Raw genomic sequence first — 9,920 nt, 5'->3', positions numbered from 1 at the left:
TCTGCAATTCCTGGTTTGACCCTGCCTGACAACTACTCTCTCGGACTGCTGCCTTCCAAAGGTAGTGATCTCCAGGGCCCTGTGTAAATCCAAATCCTTGTATAGGGGTTAAAGGGTTTCAGGGTTCTGGAGGTCCTGCTTGGTGAAGTAGTTTCCCTCTAGCCTGTCCTTTACATTGTTAAGTCACCACCGGAGTCCACTCCATCAACTTCTCCTCCGATCGCCAGGCGACGCCGTGTTCCTGCCATGGATAGTGCTGGTGATGGGAGAGGAGTCGATGCCAGCGGCGCCGGTGGGTGCAGGCTCCGTTCATCCACTGGTCTGGGGTTCCTGGGGATCTACAGTGCCACTGGCTGACTGTAGGTGGCGGGTGTCTCCCAGCTGAGGTACCATCATTCAGCTACAGCCTATGGGAAGACACCACACCCTTTTTAGTTCCCCTCCTGTCTGATGACCTCTGCCAGAGATAGTTATGAGATTTCTGGCTCCTGTTTCGTCCTGTGATTTTGTATGCTGATTACCTCTTGTTTCCTGACTACCCTTCTGCCTACTGTGTTTGTACCTCGCTGCCCAATCCAGTTTTGACCTCTGCTTGTTTTTGATTATGTCTTTGCCTGCCGATTTTGTCCCTGTTCCGCAATTCCTGGTTTGAACCTGCCTGATAACTACTAGGTAGTGATCTCCAGGGCCCTGTGTAATTCCAAATCCCTGTATAGGGGTTAAAGGGTTTCAGGGTTCTGGGGGTCTTGCTTGGCGAGTGGCTTCCCTCTAGCCTGTCCATTACAGCCCGTCTGAGTCTATGGATCCAGGCAGGCGTTACATACCACCCGTCTGAGTCTATGGATCCAGGCAGGCATTATAGATTAAGAGCAATTTGGTTTGAGAGCGTTTTTCAAGACAAGCAAAGCTTTTTAAAATTTTTAAACTTGGTTTAAGAGCAATGATTTGCAAGAAGAGCAAATATTCACCGTGCACACTTCCGGTTCTGTCCTTTCACCATGCTCTGACCCGCTATGGAGGTAACTTTCTGTACATATATACGGTATACAGTATAACATTGTACAGTGCAGTATATACTATACAGCATAGCTATCAATTTGCATTTGTGGATACAATATTGTACTTTATTTCTGCAAACCAGTACAGCACATTGCTTGTACTGTAATCTAATTGCCTGGGCAGTATTTGGCTTAGTTCTGCCCTTATTTTGGGGAGAATAGATTTGTGGTGTGTTTTTTGTGTATTGTACTAGAATAAAGGTTGTCATATTTATACATCATTTTTCCTCTGTATAGTACCTCCCGCACAACAACAATTCTATTGTAAGCTAAAGTGCAGTTTAATTTGCGTTATGTTTTTTACTGCACAGTATTTTGTATTGGTGTACTGTAATAATTTTATATGAATACAGTACATTATTTTGTATTGCTGTAATAAGTTTGTATAAATACAGTCAATATTTTTGGGTTGTGGAACTAGTTGTCTGCATTTCAATTATTTCCTATGGGAAAATTCGCTATGATATAAGAGTAACTTGGTTTATGAGCACACTCCCGGAGCTAATTATGCTCGTAATCCAAGGATCCACTGTAATGCCATTTTGGAACACACACTCCATCAAAGAATTTAAGTAGGGTGGAGTGAACATTTATAATATCAGGGTGTAAAAACTAAAAATACGTTTTTCACCTGTAAAATGTTGGTTTGACCCTAAATTTGTCATTTCCTGATGAAAAAGTTTCACTTTGAAACACATTAAATAAAGCACCTATATTGCCTTTCAAGCGGTTTGGAACTTCTTTTCTTCTACAGCAGCGCAGTTTAATCCACGTTTCTTCTGGTGCCTTTATTATGTTTTATGTTAGCACCACCACAATCTCATTTTAGTATACTTTTCTAGTAGTGAACAATCCATTTCAGTGGGTTGTTAGGAGCAGTCAACCTCATAAGACGTTTGAAAAGAAGCAGATTCATAGATGCTGCAAGTATTTACTTAATTTTTCATTAATCAGAATTTAATCCGAGTTTGATGAACTTGAGTTTTATTTTATCTTTTGTTTCTTTGTTTTCTTTATTTTAATATTGCAAATTGTTCAATCCAAGGTTTGACAGCAAGGAAAAGGAAAAAATAGGAGCTGGATTCTCTTAAGGATTGAACTCTGTAACAATAATGATCAGATTTTAAACCCAGAACCAAATACCATGTACATTGGTCTTAAATAGGTCTCAGGCTGTAATGTCGACCCATCAATATCACATAATTGCGTTGTGGGGAACGGATGGAGTGACAATGGACCCCTCGTCTAAATGCTCAGATGCCATGGTCACTATTTTAATATGTTAGAGAGCAGTGGCAGAACAGGGGCCTATAAATCTGGAAGGGGTTAAGGATGGATTTCATATATACCAGGATGGGGAATATGTTTACCTATCTTAGGAACATATATACCAGGAAGGAAAACATATATACTTGGATGGGTACCATATATACAAGAAAGGGGAATATATGTACCTGAAAGGGCCTAGGATGGGGGACAATAGTACAGGATGGGGGGCATTACATAATGGAGGGGGGGAGTGGTATGTTTTTATAGGATTTAAAACACTACAAGGGCTCATACATCTGCCCAATATGTAGGGGAAGGAGGGGCAGGTACAAATCTTGCATCGGGGGCCCATCAGACTTTAGCTATGCCACTGGCTCCAAGACCTCAAGGCAAATGCCGCTACTGGGTTACTGCATCATTTACAATTGCTCTTGAGTACAGTAGTCTAATTCTCGTGTACAGTTATGCCTGATCCATTGAACTGGCCCAAAAAGATCAAGCCTGCATCTTTTGTCGCACACATATTGGCTGATCTGATCTTTAACACGCGCCGGTGGGTAACGCATTATACTCCTGTGTCTCTCATGACAATCCTCCTATGAATGCTGACTGGGTGCTGGCATTATAGGAAGACAGTAATTCTGTTTTACAGAGCAGTGCTGATGAACTTCTCTGTACAGCACAAGTGAAGATCACAGTGATCAGAGATCAACCACCAGCGACCTGTGTAACGATGGCTCCCAGCTGGCTATCGGAGGAATCTCCTGTAATGTCAGGCCTGGATTTAGTTACCTGTTTTGCACTCCGGAGCTCTCAGCTGCAGCCTGGTCTGATTTCAGAGTTTGCAGGACTGCACCGTGAGTGCCGAGTGATTGATTTCCCGGCGATTGAGGTTCAGTTTATAACAGCTGCGGACAGGCCGGGCTGCAATCCGGAGTTCAGGCGAGAACACCGGAGATCAGCCCGGCATGTCTTCAGCTGTCATGAACTGAACCTCAATCGCCGGGGAATTAATCACTCGACGCTTGCGGTGTAGTCTAGGCTGCACTCTGGAGCTCAGGTGAGAGCTCCGGAGAGCAAAGCAAGTAACTGAATCCAGGCCTGGCATTACTGGAGATTCCTCCAGTAGCCAGTCCGACGCTGGGCGCTTGTTGGTCTCCCGCCTTCAAACACACCGATGAGACCAACAAGCAAAAATGGTCCTGATCATTTTGTCACGATCAGCAACCTCGCAGCAGGGGCCCGCTCGCTGTTGATTTTCACACACAGGTTTTGTGATGTATCAGTGACCTCGCTAGTGATATCACTGTGACATTTCAGCGATCTCGCTAGCAATCTCCCTGTGTGTGACGGGGGCTTTACAAAGTTAGAGATGGTGTGACTTACAGCTGACGTTCTTTCTGATAAAGTTTTCACTTTTCCTGTCTTTTAAATCTGGCCCAGATTAAGACCAGAACTTCTTTCAGCCAGGACTTATCTGCATAGTTTACCCCAAAGATACATTTGACTTCTCACATTACCATTACCTTCCTCTTTTCAGTATTAAGATTTGTGCAAACTTTTTCCATGCAAATCAAATTTTTGGTAAAAATTCTGCAAAGTCAGCAAATTTCAATTTTGAAAGAACGGTTCACCTCTAATAATGTCCTCTTTTAAAAAGCCTGTTTCCAAAATCATGCAAACATCATAGTTTCCCATCATTTGCTGCTTCTTTTGGTGCAGATTACGTCATTTATCTACAATACATGTTTAATTATGTGCTGTAGACAAATCACACATACAATATAATTTGTAAACAAGGAGGACAAAGAAGGAAATGGCACAGGGAAATTGCAACAAAGTAGTTTTTATTGAAAAAGTATTGAAAATATGTAATATCAAGACAATCAAAGTTTTTGCAATAAAAGATAAAAGGGATAAAGTCACAGAGATATAGATAGATGAATTATGAATATAATACAGAGCACAATTGTAATTACATATACCGAACCACCACTCACACAATCTTCCTTATTACTTTGGTAGGGTTATTTATCTTTGTAAACCAGGTAAATGGCTCCAGGAGCTATTTACTTGGTTTACAAAGATACACAATGGGGGCGTGGCCTATCTGCCAGTCATGTAGGACGTGTTGTTTATCTGCTCCTGTCATATTTCTCTCAAAATCAACAAAATTCTGTAAAAAAAAGCTACTTACTACACTGGAACAGCCGGATATCTTCTTCTGAAGTGGTATAGCAAAGGTTGTGGTACTTTTCATCCATTTTATGCGATTTCTGAAAAGTGCCATTTTCTGTAGATCACTAGTGACTGTAGTGTGTGAAAAAGATAAGTAAAAAAGTGACTGTGGTTTCTCAAAAATGTATTTTTTCTATACAATTTCTATTTGTGAGGACAAATATTGGATTTTGGACTTCTAATTATTAACTGACTAATTATTTTCTGTGAGGGGTTGCTGTGCAACTGATACGGCGGCCATCTTGGATATTTGATGAACATATATGCTAATATCATATGTCCTGCTTATAAATTTTAAATATCTTCCTCTCGTCTGGATATTAACTAAACAGTGAATATTTTACAGTTTGAGCTTAACTTCAGCGTTTTCTTTTTTTCACTGAAGAATTTCTGACCCTCGGGCTGTATTAATCATACTGACAGGATAGTTACATCGGTTTCACTATTCCTCTTTTGTACTGAGGCGTGCCCTGCCAAAAAACTGTGTAGTTTATTTTTTGAGAAGTTTAATGCTGATCTTACTGCATTTTTGTCATCTTTATTTAAAAATATAAAACACATTTTTTTTTTCCCTCATATTTTTGGGGGAGTCTTGTTTACTTTTTTTTTTTTTATTACTGCATACAAGTGAATTGGCACATATTATTCTAACATGTCTAGACCAATGAAACCTCAAGACAAGAAACCATTAATTTCATCACATGCTACTGGTGTTAAATCTAATATTCCTGTTGAGCAAAAGAGACCAGACAACAACAAAGACAGAGACTTGGAATGGGATACGATTGCTCCGTCAGCAGGGCATGACTCCAGATCTGGGCTGTCTACTCCTACTAACAGCCCAGATAAAAGGCGGATGAAAATGGATGATAGTTTATCTTCTGAAGCTTGTATGTTGGATACTAACCTTTCACCAACTAATGTTCCTCTCACTTTTGATATCAATTCTCTGCCGAAATTATTTGAAGACTCTTTTGCAGCATTTAGGAGCCAAATAAAATCTGATTTCCAGATGGAATTTGGGGAAATTAAGCAGTCCCTGGACTTTTGTGCTAAAAGGATTGACAAAAATGAATCCGAAATTGCCACTCTGAAAAAAGACACTATTACTGTAAAAAATGAACAATCTGACCAAAAGAAGGAAATCACTTTTCTGAAACTTAAATTGGCAGAGTTGGAGGATCGCAATCGTCGTAATAACATTAAAATACGCGGGATCCCTGAAAATATAAAACAGAATGAATTGCTTGGTTATATTTCACGGATGATTAAAAAAATTTTGCCTGATGTGCCTGAGCCAGAAATCATCATAGACAGGGATCACAGGCTGCCAACACCTAGGCATATCTCGTCAGAGCTTCCTAGAGATACTATCTTACGGATCCATTTTTTCCATGTTAAAGAAAAAATCTTTAATTATTTGAGACTTCATAATATCTTGCCACCTCCATACGAGACACTAACATTTTTTGCAGACCTATCAAGAGAAACACTTCAACAGCGAAAGTCATATGCGAAAGTCACTGAACTCATGCGGCAACAGAAAATTCTATATAGGTGGGGATTCCCTACTAAGCTTCTTATACAACATAATGGAAAGACAACACCAATTACATCTTCAGAAGAGGGCATGAAGTTCTTAAAAGATTATCTTGGAGATTTGCTGTGCCTGATACGGAATATCTTTTTTCTTACTAGTTTCCGGTTTATGCAGCTTCCTTACAGGATCTAGGTTTTTTTTTTTTCTCCCTTTCCCTCCTCCTTTAGGTACATGAAAACTATCTTAGGATGGAGGCATGAGAGGAGTGGAAGAGGAGAAGTTCCTTCAACCACAACATCAACCATTACCAAGAGAGAGTATGGCAGGACTTTGGCCTATTGACTCTGTCCCCATAGGAGTTTTCCTTGACAGTCGAGGATTTGTAACTCTATCTGAATAAAAGAGGCTAAGAAGATGGTGATATTTATTGTTTCATTTATAGTGACTTTAATATTGTTTTTTTTGTGTGTGCTGTTTACATTTTATTTCCCTCCTTTGCAGGTTTTCTTTTTTCTCCAGGATGCTGATTGTTTCAGAGACTTTGCTATGCTTCATATGTTTGCATTCAGTAATTTTGCTAACCTGACTTATCTTTTTCGTTAATGACAATCAAAATATGATCATATAATGTCAAGGGTCTGAATTCTCCTCAGCGCCGATTCATTCTTTGGAAGTATCTTACTGAAAGTAAATTGGACTTCATAGATGTTCAGGAAACCAAATTTAAAAGAGATGCTATCCCTAGATTTGAGAATAAACATTTTTCCCCATAAATTCTTGTCATGTGGCGAAAAGAAAAAGGCGGGAGTTATGATATTGATTAGAGACTCGGTGTCCTTTGAACTTATATCGACCAGAACCATCCTCATGCTTATTAATTTTACATACCAAAATAATATAGATAACGTTCTTTACACTCTTGTTACTCTTTATGCACCTAATACTGGCCAGATCCCTTTTCTAAACAGACTCATGCCAGTTGTAAAAGAAAAAACACAGGGTGTTTTAATTCTATTTGGAGACTTTAATTTTATCCCAAATAAGTTAGTTGACTCCACTTCTACTACTAGACTTAGATTCCAGACTCTAGATTCTTGCTTGGCAAAGGAGGAGTTATTGGCTGTTTTCCACTGCCTGAATACAACATCTAGGGAGTACACATTTTATTCTCATTCACACCAATCTTTTTCCAGGATTGATTTAGTCCTTACTCCTATTGCACATATTAATTTTTTTACATCCATGCAAATAGGCTTGACAACCTGTTCAGATCATTCCCCAATAATTTTTGAACTTAATGAAGTCTTCCCCAATAATTGTCTGAGAATTTGGAGATGTAACAGCTATCTATTACAAAATAAGAAATATAGGAAAGAAATCGAGACTGCTCTGTTGCAGTTCTTCAAAAATAATGACAAAGATAGTATCCAACCTCACCTGTTATGGAATGCGTATAAGGCGTTTATCAGAGGGATTTTAATTGAACTTAAAAGGAATCGTAAAAAAAATTCAGAAAAAATCAAAGCTTTAAGTAAGGAAATAGCACAAGTAGAGAGCCTCCAGATTCTACGACCAACCCAAAGGCTTCACTCACAACTAATGGAGCTGCGGCTACAATTGAGATCTTGCTTGGCTGGAGAGTTCAGTCGGTTGCAACTAGCTAGTAAGACACGTTTTTATCACTCTATTAATAAACCAAGTAAATTGATGTTGCGGAGGGTGAAACAAGATAGACAAAAAACGAGAATTCGGGCGATTAACAACAAGTCGGGTTCACTATGCAAACATCCTGGCGACATTGCTGAGGCTTTTGCAGCTTACTACTCAGATTTATATAATCTGAAAGACAACCCCAATCAATTTCAGCCTACTTCACAGTTGATCAATACCTTTTTAGAAAAACTACATCTTCCTGTTATTGATAAGGTAGACTTGGACATTATTAATCAGCCTGCCACTGAACAGGAGATATTGACTGCTATTAAACAGTTAAAGTTAGAAAAATCACCTGGTCCTGACGGGTTTTAATAATGAGCACTACAAGTCATTTGATGCAACTCTATGCCCATATATTACCAAGCTCATAAATTCTTTTCTGAATGGAACAAATATCCCGGATGAAATGCTGGAAGCCAACATTATCTTGCTCCCAAAGAGCACAGACAATACTTTATAAATTTAGAAATGATTTTGGTATCAGTATTAATAAGAGAAATGGGCCTATATTTAGAAATGTTTAGTCAATCGATTGCCGCCAATTATCCCTGGTTTAATTAATATGGATCAGGTTGGATTTATTAAACATCGACAGGCTTCAGATGCTACTAGAAGATTACTTAATCTTTTGTCCCATGTAGAAAAAGAGAAACTGCCCACCATTTTGCTCTCCTTAGATGCCGAAAAGGCCTTTGACTGCATTCATTGGGGTTACATGTCCGCTTCTCTTGACAAATTTGGTTTTCATGGGAAAATTTTAAATTTAATTTTAAAATTATATTTTACCCCCATGGCACGGATTTTGGTGAATCATTTCCTTTCAAATAAGTTTCGTATTTCTAATGGTACTAGACAGGGCTGTCCGTTGTCCCCTATACTCTTTGCCCTTATGATAGAACCGCTTGCTGAATCCATTAGATTAGATGAAAATATTAGGGGCATCCATTATAATAGAAGACAATACAAGATCTCATTATATGCGGATGACATTCTTTTGATGCTAACCAATCTGTTGGAGTCTTTGCGGCGTGTTAGTTCTATTATTACAGATTTTTCTAATATTTCCTATTATCAATCTAATCATTCCAAATCTAAAATGTTGCAGTATAATTTAGACCCACATTTACGTCATTTTTTGCAGTTAGAATTTACGTTCGACTTGTCGTCCAATGAGCTTCTATATTTAGGTATAATTATCCCTTCTAATTTACAGAAAATAATTTCAGTTAATGTCAGGCGCGCCTTAGATGTAATTCAAGCCACTTTGAATACCTTAAAAATCACTGAAACGTCCTGGGTAGGGAAAATAGTCTCTTATAAAGCTCTTATTCTACCAAAAATTTTGTATATAATGCGTTGTCTGCCCTTGACTATCCCTAAACAAATATTGATTAAAATACAAGCACAGATCTCATCTTTTGTTTGGCAGGGGAAGGTTCCCAGAATCTTTAAACTTATCTTATTTAAGTATAAGAAAAATGGAGGTATTGGCTTGCCTAATATCCAAGCCTATTATTTGATGAATTTGGTCAAGCAAACCCAAAACACATTACTGGATCATTTCAACAATAGTTGGATGTACATTGAGAAAGGCCTGTGCCATAATCGTCATAAACGGGATGTGATCTTGTCATATTTAATAAAAAGAAACAAACGTTTAGTGGATAATCCGACTACCAAGGCAGAAATAAGAGCGTGGAGATTACTGCAAGATATTTTATTACGCCAGGGCGAACCCCTCTGCGAAATTAGAGAGGTCTCGTTAGATCTATTAGAATTATTAATCCCACGTATTAAACTAGATGGTTGGAAAAAGAAGGGAGTTTTAAACATGTGTAATTTATTAAGAAATAATTCTCTTTTAGGATTTGCTGAGGTATACCATCTGCCTGATACAGAAAAGATTAATTGGGTTAGGATAAGTGAATTCTTGGCAGATACAACAACTTCTGCCTTCAAGATTCCGAGATTACTGAATGTTCTTTTGCACAATCCGACTAATGAGATCTTCTGGAAAACTAGTAACATTTACAGAATATTCAATGATGATCTCCAATTGACTAAATTACAGTATATGAAATCTTGGGAAATAGATCTGG

This window comes from Anomaloglossus baeobatrachus, chromosome 7 (genome assembly GCF_048569485.1).
Source record: "Anomaloglossus baeobatrachus isolate aAnoBae1 chromosome 7, aAnoBae1.hap1, whole genome shotgun sequence".
Lineage (NCBI taxonomy): Eukaryota > Metazoa > Chordata > Amphibia > Anura > Aromobatidae > Anomaloglossus > Anomaloglossus baeobatrachus.
Note: the sequence above shows the minus strand (reverse complement) of the source record.